This window comes from Pristiophorus japonicus, chromosome 10 (genome assembly GCF_044704955.1).
Source record: "Pristiophorus japonicus isolate sPriJap1 chromosome 10, sPriJap1.hap1, whole genome shotgun sequence".
NCBI lineage: Eukaryota > Metazoa > Chordata > Chondrichthyes > Pristiophoridae > Pristiophorus > Pristiophorus japonicus.
Genome location: NC_091986.1, coordinates 96,527,811 through 96,546,687, shown reverse-complemented (window position 1 = coordinate 96,546,687; position 18,877 = coordinate 96,527,811). Strand labels below are relative to the sequence as shown.

General features: G+C 46.8%; 1 protein-coding gene across 1 annotated transcript in view; it reads right to left on the bottom strand.

The window, feature by feature from the left end:
- LOC139274773 (short transient receptor potential channel 6-like) overlaps nt 1-18,877 on the bottom strand; it is a 277,996-nt gene that overhangs the window by 51,994 nt on the left and 207,125 nt on the right. The window lies entirely within an intron of this gene.

Genomic DNA, 18,877 nt, shown 5'->3' with positions numbered 1-18,877 from the left:
AATAATACAGGCCTTGTGTCATGAAGCTGAGGGCTTGCATTGAAAGCTGATTGGGACATAGGCAGCAAATAACTTAAGCTGCAGCTAAACCCAACATTCAATCAGTTTTATTGTACTGGGAAAATCCTAAAATACACAAAAGAGCAGTTTGCAGCAATGGTGAAAATAGAAACTACTGCAGGAACAAGCACTAGGAGCTGAAGTTTATACTCCTCAAACAATTGGTTGTCTCCAGTCTGGCGGTGGCTATTATATTCTTACCAATTATTAATGCCACTACTAGGTGGTGTGGACTCCATCCTGTTATGACACTAAAGGGATCTCAACCACATGTGCGGAAACTAATTAACAACAGCTAAGTTACAAAACAGAACTTGGCACTGCAGCTCACACACAAACAAGGCATTTTTTTGCCACACCCACAAGAGCACTCCCAAAGCCACAGTGAAATAATCCTGAACAGAGGTGACTGACAAGGTCGGTGCCAAACGCATCATCCCCAGGACCTGGGTTCCAAGTAAGATGAGGTTCAATGACCTCACAAGAGCAGCAAAAGGTGATACAACTCTTCACCTCCCCACCTCTCAGCAACACCTGACAACAGCCCTTTCACCTCCTCACCCAATACTCTCAACAATTCCCTCCGCGTCATCACATCCTTCAGCACACAATCACAAGGGCACACTGCAACACCTCTCTTTCTTATTTCAAGTGCACTCAACTCTTCCTTTGCTCTCTTCACACCATATATTAGCACAACTTGTTCAGCCTCCAGCACTCTTTCCTCACTTCACATTACGCACAGCACTTTACTTTAATCACATCACGTCTTCATTCCATCTTGCTCCTTCTCCACCTCTCAACACATGCTCTATGTACACAATCTCTATTCATTTCTATTTACCTTTTCAACAGCCACTCACTAGCTCTTGTCCCCTCTTTCCACATGAAACAATCTCGCATAATGTGAGGGAGAGGGCCAAAATGCGGGGAGAGGTTGCCAACATCATCACCCTCACCCAAGCGGAGCAAAAAGCCCTGGAGATCAGTGGTCTATGGAGAGCTATGAGCATAAGAGAAGACGAGTTTGGCAGCTTACCTGTACAAGGTGGCTGTACATTTCTTGTAGCTCTTCATTCACCTCAGCAAATATTCGGCAAGCTTCACAACTTCAAACTGCATTCGCAAGACTGTCACCTGCAAATGTCCAGTTTTTAATCTGCCATCCTAACTTTTTTTCCTTTTCTCTTTCTCATAGGTGCATGTTGACAATAAGAGCCTTGTGAAGAAGACACCGTGGGGGTGGACAATCCTCCTGAGGAAGCACCGTCAGACATTCCATCCATCCTGGGTACCAGCTGAGACATTGGGATTCCGTTTGCGTTAAATTGTGAGGCAAGGTGTCCGCATGTGGTGAAATACCCAGCACAAATGAGCCGCAGCAGCTACTTGTTGCAGGAACAGCCAGGAGAGGGCTCACCAGAGGACGAGGTCCACTCTCAACTCTGCTGGGCACGATAGAGATGTGAACTTCAGGGACCCAGCCATGTTAAGAAAATTGCTTGCCTCACATAAGCAACTATGTCAGGTATTGGAAGTCCCGCCAAGGAGTTTCAGCTCTATGGCTGAAGGTATGGAGGAGTCCATTTCCAGCTTGTTTGCACTCTCAATCAGCAGTCTACCATGTAGAGTGTGGTCATTTCCAGGGATGCTGCAGTCTAGCCTTCATAACGAGAGTCAATGTCACCAACCTTTGCAGGAAGCTTAAGTGGCTACCATGCAGGCTTCACCTTGGAGAGGCAGGTGTCCACCTTGGACAGATCGGTGGACCAAATAGATAGGAGCTTTCAAGGTGTCACCCATCTTCTGTATTCTGCTCTCCCATAGATCAGTGAAATTGATGAGCCCCAGCCCCACTCAGGGAGTGACAGAGTTGCAATGAGAGCAGTAGGTGTCAACCTCTCTCAGCATGTCAGCACATCCACTTCTTCGCCATCCCATCAACTAATACCTAACATGGTGCCAGCAAGTCAGCTGGGCCAGACTTCCCCAGCAGCAGCCGAGGTGCAGGAGTCATTAGCCTAGCCCACGCAAACCTTAGAAACCAGAATCATTGGCCACAAGCATCTCAAAGGTCCCAATATGAGCAACAGCAGCCTTCCATCAGCTTTGCTGAGGCCACCAGGGGAGCACCTCATAGCACAAAGAGTTAATAAACCTTCTTTTAAGAAATGCATTATGGGTTGATCAATTGATTGAGAAATGAATGGAAGGCAATTATTATGTTTACCATTAAATCAGTCACATTTATAACGTATGGCACTTTGGTCTGCAGTATGATTTTATAGCACCTTCTGCGACTGAATTGTCAGTATGTAATTGATATGCAAGTTGTCTGGATGATTTAAATATTCTTTAATGCAGAATGAAGGTAGTAGTGAAGGATGGAACAAGGACTGTTAAGCATAGTGGTTCTGTGTAAGTTATCAGGGAAGAGGAATGAGCAGGTCAGCAGAATTGCAGAGCAATGAACTGAACCCTAACATCTCTTGCTTCAAGTCTATGAGGTGACCTTCTGCTGCTTCTTTGCCATCACCTGATCTTCTTTGTTCCATGAGGACTCCTGCTGCTGCTGTGCCTCCTCCAAATGCAGGGCTCTCTATGCAAGGTTGTGCAGTCGGCAGCACAACACTGCAATGCAGTAGACTTTTCGAAATGTATATTGTAGGGAATTCCCCCAGATCTGCTGAGAAACCTGAATCTCTGCTTCAGCGACCCTATGGTATGCTCAATAATGATCCTGGTGGTCCCCTGGCTTTAATTATACCTGTGTTTCTCAGGCATTGTGGGGTTGCGGAACAGCGCACAGGCCACATTTGAAGACCGCCATCCTACCACGTTCTGGGGAGGATCGAGTATTCGGGGTTGCTAGGGTGGTGCAAGATAGATGCATCTTGACATCTGCCTGGGTACCTTGCACAAACTTACATGATCCCCTTTCTGTTTTCAGACACTAGCTGGACTTTAATGGAGTGATAGCCTTCTCTATTGACGAATGCTGCTGGCTGGTGTTCTGGTGCCCTGATGGCAACATGTGTGCAGTCAATGATGCCATGGATGTTAGAGAAGTCAGCCTGGGAGTGCGCTCCTGTTGCTTGATGAGGTAAAAGGGAATGTGATGTCGTGATGAGTGCCAGTACACAGCTGCATGAAGCAGGTCATCTATGCCCTCTCCAGCCACTGACAAAGCCTCACCCCCAGATTCAGCAGGCTGCAGCTTCTGTTCAAGGAGGCTGCAGAGGTTGTCACAGTCGGGCTAGAGAAGCTCAGCCTCGAGAAACACTGCTCTTCAGATAGATCCAAGAAAGTAATCTGGCTTGTGTGCTGGGTGTGGCCTCCTACAAGCAGCCCCCCTCACCTGCTGTCTTCTGATAGGCCCAGCTGCTGCTGGGACTGGCTGCTGAGACCACTGCGGCTGCTCCTCATCCTGCAAGTGTTCCTCCATCCAAATGAAAGTTGCAATAATAGCATCCAAGATAAGCACAGAAAGTTTATTGTAGGTTATCAAAGACCAATAAAGTGCGAAAGAAGTGATTTGAAATCTGGAAACTCTCCTGGTTAACCAGACAGCAAAATGTTCCAATGATCCACTGACATGCAGCTGAGTGCATCCTTAAATACTGCTTCAGTGGCTCTGAAACATAGGAACCTAGGAACAGGAATAGGCCACTTTGCCCCTCGCTCAGGTTTCACCATTCCATGAGATCATGGCTGGTCAGTGACCTAATTCCATATATTGGAGACACCAATCCCACTGGGTTTATCGTACAGGTCTGGCACTGCGCAGATTTACATGATTTTTAGAAAAATAGCTTCGGGGGCCTAATTGCATAATTGGACCCCGATTTTAATATAGTTATGAGAACCCACCCTCCATCGCAGGCATCTGTCCCAAATTAAAACACGGCACAGTTAAGATGCCGGTGATCAGGAGCACATTGGGAATACAATGGCCAGTGCCTGACTGCTATTTTAACTGTCCACCCATCCCGTATCCATCGGGCAGGTAGAGCTAAAATTCAGCCTTACTCGTGAAATGACAAGAATGTTCTTCAAAATCATTTAATACATTCACACCAGAGAACATTCTCCTTACCTAAAAAAAAAACTACAAGTAGTGTGGCAAAAAATAAATCTTCATACAAGACAACAGGGAGGTTCCTTTGAGGAAAAATATGTTTGTAAAAGCTTACAGATAAATAACATTCACTTGGATGAGGTACTGAAACAAAGCCAGGCCCAATGCACTGTGTCATAACTGATGATAGCACATTTGGGATCACTAAGGTTGGAGGAAAAAAAACAAAATAATTAGCTGTTCTAAATCCAAATTAATCACCCACTGCAATTTCTGAAGATGTGAGTTATTCATTTTATTCGGGTAAACCAATTGGAAGTCATTTGGGAAAAAAAATTCAAAACTGTGCTACAGTCCTATCGAAATCTCACTCCTGTCACCCTTCAGCTGGAAAGGTTTGCTTTGAGGAGTGATGTTTGGGTTCAGTAATTTAACCGGGAGTGAGTAGCAGAACATAAGAACATTAGAATTAGGAGCAGGAGTAGGCCATATGACCCCTCGAGCTTGCTCTGCCATTCAATAAGTTCATGGCTGATCTTCGACCTGAACTCCACTTTCCTGCCCGATCTCCATATCCCTTGATTCCCCGAGAGTTCAAAAATCTATCCATCTCTGCCTTGAATATACTCAATGATTCAGCATTCACAGCCCTTTGGGGTAGGGAATTCCAAAGATTCACAGCCCTCTGAATGAAGAAATTCCTCCTCATCTCAGTCTTAAATGACCAACCCCTTATCCTGAGACTATGCCCCCTAGGTCTAAACTCTCCAGCCAGGGGAATCAACCTCTCAGCATCTACCCTGTCAATACCCCTCAGAATCTTATATATTTCAGTGAGATCACTTCTGATTCTTCTAAATTCAAGAGCGTATAAGCCCAATCTAGTTAATCTCTCCTCATAGAACAACCCTCTCAACCCAGGAATCAATCTCTTGATTATACTCTCTTGAATATAAGATTCTGAGGGGTATTGACAAGGTAGATGCTGAGAGGTTGATTCCCTTGGCTGGAGAGTGAACCTTCATTGCACCGGCTCTAAGGCAAGCATATCCTTCCTCAGATAAGGAGTCCAAAACTGTGCATAGTACAACAAGTGTGGTCTCACCAAAGCTCTGTACAATTGTAGCAAGACTTCCTTACTCTTGCCTTCCAACCCCCTTGCAATAAAAGCCAACATGCCATTTACCTTTCTAATTGGTTTCTGTACCTGCTACCTAACTTGCTGGGGTCAAAATTTGGTATTGCGGTGTATGTAGCACACAAATCGCTGACTCCACACGGTCTGGTGTAAATCTAACTGCTGTGATCTTCGTCCTTTATTGTTCAGCTCCAGAATGTCTCTCAGGTGTGGTGGTCAGCCTTTTATAGTGTACTTTCAGGTTTCCCACCACAGCGCCCTCTGTGGTGTAGCATTGTGCTTACATTACATTTAAGGTACCAGGACGATACACACATCAATACTTAATATCACACTTCCCCCCCACCAAGACGCAGGACGACGATACACACATCAATACATAACATCACACTTGTCCAATGCAAGGCAGGTAGGCATAGACAGTGTGTTAGTATGGTACATGTTATCTGGTACATTAACTAGTTATTGATTGGTAACGGATCCCTGATTTCCTTGTTAGCCCTTATCATTAATTGTACTTCATATCCATTATTTTACACAAATACAGTGGCCATTCAGCATTAAAAAATTAATTCTTATTATAAATTTGCCATCTCACATTAACATAGCTCATTTTAGACTCGCTCTGCCTTACAGAAGTCCTTTGTGGGGACCACCACATGGTAAGGCCCTTTTAAGACTCCCGGGTGCATTTCCTTTTTAAGGCGCCATCTTTGATGCAGGGGGATTCCACGAGGCTTCTCTTTGGGCGCGTCATCTTTGATGCTCTGGACCGAGGCCGCCGCCATCTTGCTCTCCGTCGCTCCGGATGCCCTCCGCCGCCACCTGACTTGCCACCTCTCCTGCGGCCATCGTCATCGCTTCTCCGGCGGCCACCGTAGCCGCCTCCCCTGCGGCCATCGTGGCCTCTCCAGCGGCCGCACTTGCCGCCTCCCCTGTGGCCTCCCCTGCGGCTGCCATGGCCGCCGACCTCCAGCTGCTGCCGCCACCCGACTCTTCCTTTGCGTGGGCCCCTCCGATCCGCCGGCCATCCTGGATCCCTCGCACCCCGCCGGCTCACCACCCCCCCCCCACTAGGCCCCTCTCTGCAGGGCTGCTTGCCTTTGGGGGTTGAGGCTGCAGGATCTCTATGTGAGGTCCGGGGCTGGGGCTTGCTCTGCTTGCCTGTGGGTGGATTGAGGCTGCAGCTCCAGCTCAGTCGGCGCTGCTCTCTGGGGACCCGGGGCATGGCAGCACCTCGGGAAGCAGCAGCCTGTGGAGTGTTGAAGTCTTCCCAGCTCCCACGGACCATCCCCATCCACCTCCGGCTGAGGAGTGTCGGCCCATCGCCTGCAATGACCCACAAAGGTAAACCGTGTGTCTCGTCCCCGTGGGATACCTGCACCATCGCTCTGCCGAGAACAGGTATTAGTTCCCTGGTGTAGGTACGCAGCTTCGCCGTGACCGGGACCAGCTTGGGTCGTGCAGCTGGGTTAATCCACAGTTTATCAAAAGTTCTCTGACTCATCAACGACGGACCCGAGCCCGTGTCCACTTCCATACTCACAGGGACTCCGTTGATTTTTACTTCCCTTATCACTGGGGGCGAATCGTCGGTACACGTATACAGTCCCAACACCTCATCTTCTTCTGCCTGCTCCTCGCTGGATGGTGGATCATCCCCCATCTCCTCAGCCACATGGTGAGTCCGATTTCTTTTACACATATGCTGAAGGTGGCCTTTCGTGTGGCAGGTATTGCACGTGTACTCCGCAAACCTGCACTGGTGAGCCCCATGGCTTCCTCCACAACGCCAGCATGGTGCTGCTTGATTGGCCCCACTCAGCGGACTCTGAGTTCCAGGACCCCGAAGTCCGTGCTCTCTGCCCCGGGCAGAGCCACGTTCTGCAGTTTTGTCCGTGGTGGGCGCTATCCTGTGGACAGTGCCTGCCGGGTTCGAGACTGTGTGGATTATTTGCTTGGTGCTGCAAGTCGAGGTCATATGTGCCCGGCTGATGGTGATGGCCTTTGTCAGAGTGACTGTGGGTTCCGTGGCTAACAGCTTGTGAAGGAGTCCCTCGTGACCAATCCCCATAACGAAAACGTCCCGCAACGCCTCGTCAAGGTGCGCGCCAAAATCATACGGCGCCACGAGTCTCCTGAGGGCCGCAGCATATTTGGTGATATCCTGGCCCTCAGATCTGCAGTGATGGTAAAATTTGTATCTTGCTGTGAGGATGCTCTCCTTCGGTTTCAACTGGTCACGAATGAGTTCAGTCAGCTCCTCGTATGACTGGTCCCTGGCGTTCCCGGGTGCCAGCAAATCCCTGACGAGACAGTAAACCTCATCTCCACAACTGGAGAGCAATATCGCCTTACGCTTATCTCTCATTGCGTCCGTGTCCTCCGTCAGGTCGTTTGCTGTGAAGTAGTACTCGAGCCTTTCCATGAAGGCCTCCCAATCATTGCCCACGGTAAAATCCTTTAGCGAGCCCAGAGTAGCCATGGTTGCGTGGAGTTCGTCCGCTTCCTTGTCGCCAATGTGGTGTCTGTAGCACACAAATCACTGACTCCACACGGTCTGGTGTAAATCTAACTGCTGTGACCTTCGTCCTTTATTGTTCAGCTCCAGAGTGCCTCTCAGGTGTGGTGGTCAGCCTTTTATAGTGTACTTCCAGGTTTCCCACCACAGCGCCCTCTGTGGTGTAGCATTGTGCTTACATTACATTTAAGGTACCAGGACGATACACACATCAATACATAACAGGTATCACCCCATTTGGAGGCGGTAACCAAGGCAAGGCAGGACTTCTTGCACCCAGGGCGGAAGTTCCACCTCAGCAGTGAAATTGTGGGTACTGCCCCCAAGAGCACAATGTCGGGTGCTCCACTTCCTTTCTGGTGCGGGACCAGGGTGGTAAGCACATGAATTTTCCAATGCTACGCGGCCTCTCCTTGCAGCGCTGGTGTGAACACAGGACCCTCCCCTTCTATTAAAGGGGAGGTCACGCCGAGAGCTCTGCAGTGAGGATGCGGGGTGCCGTGGCTGCAGCCTAGCACAGAAGTGGAGTGCCCGGCTGCACCATCACGGCACGGACCTCGGGAAATATACAACGGAAGGCCGGACCAGTAAGTTGGCAGTGCAAAAAAAAATGGCGCCATGCGCCTCCCCTTTACTTTCCGTCCCGCGAGCGGAGTGCGGCCCAGTTCATGACCCGCAAGGCTGCCGCTGACATCGCCCACAGTGTCCTCATGGGTCGCTGCTCATTTTCTGCTGCAGGGCGAAAACGATGCGCACAGCGATGATGCCGTAATCGCCGGCGCAGCGGCCCAGGGCACTACCGGTGGGAGCAGAGCACAGCCGGTTTTGCACCTCCGCTACCTCCTGCGCAATTTTGCAGGATCCGGAAGCGCACCTCCGCACCTCCTCCCCGCCCCCCACACTGGGCGAGAAATCGTTTGCACCCCGTTGGCATCCCCGAGTCACAAACTATGCAAATTTCTCCCCCCATGTGTTTCCTGCACTAGTACACCGAAATCTCTTGAAACACCAACATTTCTAACCATTTAAAAAATATTCTGTTTTTCTATTCTTCCTACCAAGTTGAATAACCTCACATTCCCCCACATTATACTCCATCTGCCAATTTTTTCTAACTCACTTAACCTGTCTATATCCCTTTGCAGGCTCCTTGTGTCCTCCTCACTGCTTACTTTCCCAACTAGCTTTGATAAATTAACTCGGTCCCTTCATTTAAGTAATTAATATAAATTGTAAATAACTGAGACCCAAGCACTGATCCTTGCGGCACCCGACCAGTTACAGCCTGTCAACCTGAAAATGACTTGTTTATACCTACTCTTTGTTTTCTGTCCGTTAATCAATCCTCTATCCATGCTGATATATTAATCCCACCTCATGCTCCTTTATGTTGCGTAACAATTTTTTAATGTTGAAGGCAAATTATTGACCTGGTTAGGAAATTGGCTGAGTGACTGAGAGCGGCAATAATGGACAGGTACTCTAATTGGCAGGATGTGTCCCGCAGGGATCTGTTTTGGCCCTCAACTATTCACTGTAAACATAGAAACATAGAAACATAGAAAATAAGTGCAGGGGTAGGCCATTCGGCCCTTCTAGCCTGCACCACCATTCAATCAGATCATGGCTAATCATTCCCTCAGTACCCCTTTCCTGCTTTCTCTCCATACCCCTTGATCCCTTTGGCCGTAAGGGCCATATCTAATTCCCTCTTGAATACATCCAATGAACTGGCATCAACAACTCTCTGTGGCAGGGAATTCCACAGGTTAACAACTCTCTGAGTGAAGAAGTTTCTCCTCATCTCAGTCCTAAATGGCCTACCCATTATCCGAAGACTGTGTCCCCTGGTTCTGGACTTCCCCAACATCGGGAACATTCTACCCGCATCTAACCTGTCCAGTCCCGTCAGAATCTTATACATTTCTATGAGATCGCCTCTCATCCTTCTAAACTTCAATGTATAAAGGCCCAGTTGATCCAGTCTTTCCTCATATGTCAGTCCAGCCATCCCGGGAATCAGTCTGGTGAACCTTTGCTGCACTCCCTCAATAGCAAGAATGTCCTTCCTCAGATTAGGAGACCAAAACTGAACACAATATTCCAGGTGAGGCCTCAACAAGGCCCTGGATAAACTGCAGTAAGACCTCCCTGAATTCTAAATTTCTCCTAGTCCTCAGGTTTGCTGCTTTTTCTGGCCAAGTTATATGCCTCTTCCTTGGATTTAACACTATCCTTAATTTCCTTTGTTAGGCACAGTTGAGCCACCTTCCCCGTTTTATTTTTACTCCAGACAGGGATGTACAATTGCTGAAGTTCATCCATGTGATCTTTAAATGTTTGCCATTGCCTATCCACCATCAACCCATTGAGTATCATTTCCCAGTCTATTCTAGCCAATTCATGCCTCAAACCATCAAAGTTACCTTTCCTTAAGTTCAGGACCCTAGTTTCTGAATTAACTGTGTCACTCTCCATCTTAATAAACAATTCTACCATGTTATGGTCACTCTTCCCCAAGGGGCCTCTCACAACAAGATTGTGAATTAGTCTTTCTCATTACACATCACCCAGTCTAGAATGGCCAGCTCCCTAGTTGGTTCCCCGACATATTGGTCTAGAAAACCATCCCTAATACACTCTAGGAAATCCTCCTCCACCACATTGCAACAAGTTTGGTAAACCCAATCTATATGTAGATTAAAGTCACCCATGATAACTGCTGTACCTTTATTGCATGCATCCCTAATTTCTTGTTTGATGCTGTCCCCAACCTCACGACTACTGTTTGGTGGTCTGTACACAACTCCCATTAGCATTTTCTGCCCTTTGGTATTCCATAGATCCACCCATACTGATTCCACATCATCCAAGCTAATGTCCTTTCTTACTATTGCATTAATTTCCTCTTTAACCAGCAATGCCACCCCATCTCCTTTTCCTTTCTGTCTATCCTTCCTAAATGTTGAATACCCCTGAATTGAGTTCCCAGCCTTAGTCACCCTGGAACCATGTCTCCGTGATGCCAATCACATCATATCCGTTAATTGCTATCCACGCAGTTAATTCGTCCATCTTATTCCGAATACTCCTCGCATTGAGGCACAGAGCCTTCAGGCTTGTCTTTCTAACACACTTTGCCCCCTTAGAATTTTGCTGTAATGTGGCCCTTTTTGATTTTTGCCCTTCACTTTTACTTTTCTTCTTTCTATCTTTTGCTTCTGCCTCCATTCTACTTCCCTCTGTCTCCCTGGGTTCCCATCCCCCTGCCATATTAGTTTAACTCCTCCCCAACAGCACTAGCAAACACTCTCCCCGAGGACATTAGTTCCAGTCCTGCCCAGCTGCAGACCGTCTGATTTGTACTGGTCCCACCTCCCCCAGAACCGGTTCTAATGTTCCAGGAATTTGAATCCCTCCCTTCTGCACCACTCCTCAAGCCACGTATTCATCTGAGGTATCCTGCAATTTCCACGCTGACTAGTATGTGGCACTGGTAGCAATCCTGAGATTACTACTTTTTAATTTAGTTCCTAGCTCCCTAAATTCATCTTGGAGGACCTAATCCCGTTTTTTTACCTATATTGTTCGTACCTATATGCACCACGACAATTGGCTGTTCACCCTCCCTTTTCAGAATGCCCTGCACCCACTCTGAGACATCCTTGACCCTTGCACCAGGGAGTCTCGGTTACGGCCGCAGAAATGTCTAGCTATTCCCCTTACAATTGAATCCTCTATCACTATAGCTCTCCCATTCTTTTTCCTGCCCTGCTGTGCAGCAGAGCCACCCATGGTGCCATGAACTTAGCTGCTGCTCCCCTCCCCTGATGAATCATCCCCCTCAACAGTACCCAAAGCGGTGTATCTGTTTTGCAGGGGGATGACCGCAGGGGACCCCTGCACTACCTTCCTTCCACTGCTCTTCCTGTTGGTCACCCATCCCCTATCTGGCTGTGTACCCTTTACCTGCAGTAAGACCAACACACTAAACGTGCTATTCACGTCATTCTCAGCATCGTGGATGCTCCAGAGTGAATCTACCTGCAGCTCCAGTGTCGCAATGCGGTCTGTCAGGAGCTGCAGGTGGACGCACTTCCCGCACACGTAGTCGTCAGGGACACCGGAAGCATCCCTGATTTCCCACATAGTACCGGAGGAGCATGGCACGTGTCCGAGCTCTCTTGCTGTGACTTAACCCTTAGCTAAACTTAATTTGGAAACAGCAATGCTAAATGTTACTTACTGATAAAGAAAAGAAAAAGAAAAACTACTTACTAATCACCAGCCAATCACTTACCCCCGTGGCTGTGATGTCACCTTTCGATTTCTTTCTACTTTTTTGCCTTCTCACCCTGCTGCAGCTGCGCCAGCTGGCCTTGATAGGCTGCTGGCTGCTCGAACTCCCGCCTCCTGTTCGAACTCCGCGACTCCCGACTGCTGGCCTTTATAGGCCGCTGGCTGCTCGAACTCCTGCCTCCTGCTCGAACTCCACGACTCCCGACTGCTGGCCTTTATCGGCCACTGGCTGCTCGAACTCTCGCCTCCCGCTCGAACTCCATGACTCCCGACTGCTGGCCTTTATAGGCCGCTGGCTGCTCGAACTCCCACCTCCTGCTCGAACTCCACGACTCCCGACTGCTGGCCTTTATAGGCCGCTGGCTGCTCGAACTCCCGCCTCCTGTTTGAACTCATTAACGACTTAGATGATGGGACAGAAAACCATATGTGCAAATTTTCCAAAGACACAAAGATTGGGGGAATTGTTGGCAATGTAGATGAAAGCATAAAGTTAAAAAGAGATATTGATAGATTAAGTGAATAGGCAAAACTGTGGCAAATGGATTTCAATGTAGGCAAGTCTGAGGTTTTACACTTTGGACCTATAAAAGGATAGAACAGGGTACTTTCTAAATGCTGAAAAGTTAAAAACATTGGAGGTCCAAAGAGACTTGGCGGTCCAGGAGCATAGGCCTAGAAATTCATTATTGTCCCATTTGTGGGCGGTAACATCCGGGAGGCGCCAGGCATGGAAGTCCCACCCCGCTCGACAAATTTGAGTTATCGCCCCCGGAAGGAAATGGAGTGCTAAGTCAATGCTCCACTTCCTTCCTGGGGTGGTAACGGGGTACACGCCTCAGCAGTGCCACGTACTTGGCTGCGTAGCGCTACTGTGCTCAAGGTGCTCTTGCCTCAATTAAAGGGAAGGGCCCAAGCTGCATACTCTGCCAAAGAGACTACCTACCTGGACCACCGGGGAGTGGGGGTGTTGTGCGATCAGCTCGGCACTCAAGCAGAGTGCCGGGCTGAGTGATCGTGGCCCCGACCCCATGGAGATATTGCATCCGGTGCGGCAACGAAAAGGTACGATTTTTTATTTCAGCAGTTGGCCACCTCCTCTTTAATTCTTGCCCCGGTAGTAGCCGCCCGCCAAGTACTCATCCCCTAAAGCTGTCGCTATTATTGACCTGCGCTACTTCAGGGGCCGGGGCGCTAAGCACGGCGATGACATCACAGGAGCAGGAGATCAGGGTGCAATGTTGTAGTGCTGCCGCTAAACTCCCGCCAAACTTTGTGGGAGTTGTTAGCAGCGCCGGACCCGGACTCAAATTCATTCAAATAAAATAAATGAAACACATTGAACCGTTAAGATTTAACGGAACAGTACATTTCAAAAGGGTAGTTAAGACGCCTACACATATATTAACTTGTAAGAATTTAAAAACTACATTTCACAGATTAAGATAGCAATTGACATTTCACAATTACTGATCTCAATGACTAATATAGTGCCATAAAACAGAATTAGAAGTTATTTGCTTCTTAATTTATTGTTAATGAATTGGTATTGACTCAAAAAACAATAAAAAAATAAAAACATAAAACCATATCCCCGGGGGCACTAAAGGGAGGCACAAAGAACCCCAATTTCTTAAAATGTCATGAACAGGTGCAGAAAATAATGAAAAAGACTAATGGAATGCTAGCCTTTATATCTAGAGAACTAGAATACAAGGATAGAAGTTATGTTACAACTATAAAAAAAATCCCTGGTTAGACCACACCTGAAATACTGTGAGCAGTTCTGGGCACCTCAGGAAGGGTATATTGGCCTTGGAGGGAGTGCAATGTAAATTTACCAGAATGACACCTGGACTCCAGGGGTTAAATTACAAGGAGAGATTACACAGACTAGGGTTGTATTCCCTGGAATTTAGAAGGTTAAAGGGTGATTTGATTGAAGTTTTCAAGCTATTAAAGGGAACAGATAGGTTAGATAGAGAGAAACCATTTACAGGATTTACAGACAAGACAGAGAGGAGGATAAAAAGGAAAGGGTTTGCAAAATTGGCCAAGGAAAAAATTACAGCTGTGAGGAGGGATGATATGTTAGAAGGATCATTAAATGAGGGCATACGGGTTGACCTGAAGAGCAACAAAGGGGCAATCACAGTGTTGGGAGTGTACTAAAGACCCCCAAACAGTCAGAGGGAGATAGAAGAGCAAATTTGTTTGCAAATTTCTGAGAAGTGCAAAAACAATAGGGCAGTAATATTCGGGGATTTCAACTACCCAAATATTAACTGGATAAAATTAATGTAAAAGGAACAGAGGGAGCAGAATTATTAAAATACATTCAGGAGAACTTTATAGCCAGTACATAGTAAGCCCAACAAGAGAGAGAGCGGTCCTGGTCTTGCATTTTAGGGACTGAAGCTGGGCAGGTAGAAGGGGTATCAGTGGGAGAGCATTTTGGTGCAAGTGATCATAATTTAGTTAGATTTAGCATCGTTATGGAAAAGGACATAGACCAGGTGTAAAAGTTCTCGATTGGGGAATGGCCAATTTAACTAAGCTGAGACGTGATTTAGCATCACATCATAAAAGGGGAGGGGGTCACAAAATTGGTTAAGGAAACAATTACAGCTGTGAGGAGTGATGATGTGTTAGAAGGATAGATACCAACAATATAGATAAAAAGCGGGATGAGGTCCTACAAGCTGAATTTAGGGAGCTAGGAATTAAATTCAAAAACAGGACTTCAAAGGTAGTAATCTCAGGATTGCTACCAGTGCCACGTGCTAGTCAGAATAGAAATAGCAGGATAGTAAGATCAATACATGGCTTGAAGAATGGTGTAGGAGGGAGGGATTCAAATTCCTGAGACATTGGAACCGGTTCTGGAGGAGGTGGGACCAGTACAAACCGGACGGTCTGCACCTGGGCAGGACCAGAACCAATGTCCGAGGGAGAGTGTTTGCTAGTGCTGTTGGGGAGTGGTTAAGCTAATATGGCAGGGGGATGGAAACCTATGCAGGGAGACAGAGGGAAGTAAAATGGGGGCAGAAGCAAAAGATAGAAAGAAGAAAAGTAAAAGTGGAGGGCAGAGAAACCCAAGGCAAAAATCAAAAGGGGCCTCATTACAGCAAAATTCTAAAGGGACAATGTGTGTTAAAAAGCCAAGCCTGAAGACTCTGTGCCTCAATGCGATTGAGGCACAGAGTATTCGTAATAAGGTGGATGAATTAACTGCGCAGGCAGATATTAACGAATATGATATAATTGGGATTACGGAGACATGGCTCCAGGGTGACCAAGACTGGAAACTCAACATCCAGGGGTATTCAACATTTAGGAAGGAGAGACAGAAAGGAAAAGGAGGTGGGGCAGTGTTGCTGGTTAAAGAGGAAATTAATGCAATAGTAAGGAAGGATATTAGCTTGAACGATGTGGAATCTGTATGAAATACCAAAGGGCAGAAAACGCTAGTGGGAGTTGTATACAGACCACCAAACAGTAGTAGTGAGGTTGGGGACAGCATCAGACAAGAAATTAGGGATGCATGCAATAAAGGTACAGCAGTTATCATGGGCGACTTTAATCTACATATAGATTGGGCTAACCAAGCTGGTAGCAATACGGTGGAGGAGGATTTCCTGGAGTGTATTATGGATGGTTTTCCAGATTAATATGTCGAGGAACCACCTAGGGAGCTGGCCATCCTCGACTAGGTGATGTGTAATGAGAAGGGACTAATTAGCAATCTTGTTGTGCGAGGCCCCTTGGGGAAGAGTGACCATAATATGGTAGAATTCTTTATGAAGATGGAGAGTGACACAGTTAATTCAGAGACTAGGGTCCTGAACTTAAGGAAAGGTAACTTCGATGGTATGAGACGTGAATTGGCTAGAATAGACTGGCGAATGATACTTAAAGGGTTGAAGGTGGATAGGCAATGGCAAATATTTAAAGATCACATGGATGAACTTCAGCAATTGTATATCCCTGTCTGGAATAAAAATAAAATGTGGAAGGTGGCTCAACCGTGGCTAACAAGGGAAATTAAGGATAGTGTTAAATCCAAGGAAGAGGCATATAAATTGGCCAGAAAAAGCAGCAAACCTGAGGACTGGGAGAAATTTAGAATTTAGCAGAGGAGGACAAAGGGTCTAATTAGGAGTGGGGAAATAGAGTATGAGAGGAAGCTTGCTGGGAACATAAAAACTGACTGCAAAAGCTTCTATAGCTATGTGAAGAGAAAAAGATAAGTGAAGACAAACATAGGTCCCTTGCAGTCAGAATCAGGTGAATTTATATTGGGGAACAAAGAAATGGCAGACCAATTGAACAAATACTTTGGTTCTGTCTTCACTAAGGAAGTCACAAATAATCTTCCGGAAATACTAGGGGACCGAGGGTCTAGCAAGAAGGAGGAACTGAAGGAAATCTTTATTAGTCAGGAAATTGTGTTAAGGAAATTGATGGGATTGAAGGTTGATAAATGCCCAGGGCCTGATAGTCTGCATCCCAGAGTACTTAAGGAAGTGGCCCTAGAAATAGTGGATGCATTGGTGGTCATTTTCCAACAGTCTATCGACTCTGGATCAGTTCCTATGGACTGGAAGGTAGCTAATGTAACACCACTTTTTAAAAAAGGAGGGAGAGAAAAACAGGGGAATTATAGACTGGTTAGTCTCACATCAGTCGTGGGTAAAATGTTGGAATCAATTATTAAAGATTAAATAACAGCGCATTTGGAAAGCAGTGACAGGATTGGTCCAAGTCAGCATGGATTTATGAAAGTGAAATCATGCTTTGACAAATCTTCTAGAATTTTTTGAGGCTGTAACTGGTAGAGTGGACAATGGAGAACCAGTGGATGTGGTGTATTTGGACTTTCAACAGACTTTTGACAAGGTCCCACACAAGAGATTGTGTGCAAAATTAAAGCACATGGTATTAGGGGTAATGTATTGACGTGGATAGAGAACTGGTTGGCAGACAGGAAGCAGAGAGTCGGGATCAACGGGTCCTTTTCAGAATGGGGTGCAGCAGGTCTCAGTGCTAGGACCCCAGCTATTTACAATATACATCAATGATTTAGATGAAGTAATTGAGTGCAATATCTCCAAGTTTGCAGATGACACCAAGCTGGGTGGCGGTGTGAGCTGTGAGGAGGATGCTAAGAGGCTGCAGGGTGACTCGGAGAGGTTAGGAGAGTGGGCAAATGCATGGCAGATGCAGTATAATGCGGATAAATGTGAGGTTATTCACTTTGGTGACAAAAATATGAAGGCAGAATATTATCTGATTGGCGGCAGATTCGGAAAAGGGGAGGTGCAATGAGACGTGGGTGTCATGGTACATCAATCATTGAAAGTTGGCATACAGGCACAGCAAGCGGTGAAGAAGGCAAATAGCATGTTGGCCTTCATATCTAGGGGATTTGAGTATAGGAGCAGGGAGGTCTTACTGCAGTTGTACACGGCCTTGGTGAGGCCTCATCTGGAATATTGTGTTCAGTTTTGGTCTCCTAATCTGAGGAAGGACGTTCTTGTTGTTGAGGGAGTTCAGCGAAGGTTCACCAGACTGATTTCCGGGATGGCAGGACTGACATATGAGGAGAGACTGAATCGACTGGGCCTGTATTAACTGGAGTTTCGAAGAATGAGAGGGGATCTCATAGAACCATATAAAATTCTGACGGGACTGGACAGGTTAGATGCAGGAAGAATGTTCCTAATGTTGGGGAAGTCCAGAACCCGGGGTCACAGTCTAAGGATGAGGGGTAAGCCATTTAGGACCGAGATGAGGAGAAACTTCTTCACTCAGAGAGTTGTTAACCTGTGGAATTCTCTACCACAGAGATTTGTTGTTGCCAGTTTGTTAGATATATTCAAGAGGGTTTTGGATAGGGCCCTTATGGCTAAAGGGATCAAGGGGTATGGAGAGAAAGCAGGAAAGGGGTACTGAAGTGAATGATCAACCATGATCTTATTGAATGGTGGTGCAGGCTCAAAGGGCCGAATGGCCTACTCTTGTACCTATTGTCTATGTTTCTATGTTTCTATCCCTCCTGGAAACAACTACTTAAAGGTAAATCAATGTCAAAGCAGCGGGAGGCATTCAAGAAGGAGATAGTGAGAGTCCAGAACAAATATGTTCCCATAAAGAAAAAAGGTGGAACTCCAAAACCTAGATGTCAAGATGCATATAAGGTATGGTAAACTCATCCATCCTGCAGACTTTGCTCTCATTGACACAGGCAGCAAGAACCTCATACCTGTTGAATAAGGCAAACGCCAACGCTCCTCGAGCACTGCTCCTGGGGTCCACTTACCTGCCTGAGTCGCAATCACACCCTCCGGTTCCTGACCAATAACCAGACCTGTATCATTACCTAACCAAAGGGGTGTGACTGCCTCCTGGATCAAAGTGTCCAGGGATATAGATAGCAACTTGGGAAAAAATGGTGTTAAGGGATTAAAAAGGTAAAGAATGGTCTTGGCTCACAACAATGGTGGAGCCAAATGGCCCACTCCTGTTCCAGCCCCAGAATTGGACTTATAGCCAACATGTCTGCAAGCTGTCACGTCGCCTGCTCGGATCAAATCCACCAACTCAAGTTAACAAGCTTAATTCATGTTTTTTTCAGGCAGCTTCACAACCACTTCTTGACGTCAGGAACAGATGTTGGAAAATTGCAACCATGCCCATAATGAGTGAACAACCCATGCAGCATTACACTTTTTGGATGTCTTTCTACTGTGAGAAACAGTTCAGACATGCAGTCTCAGGT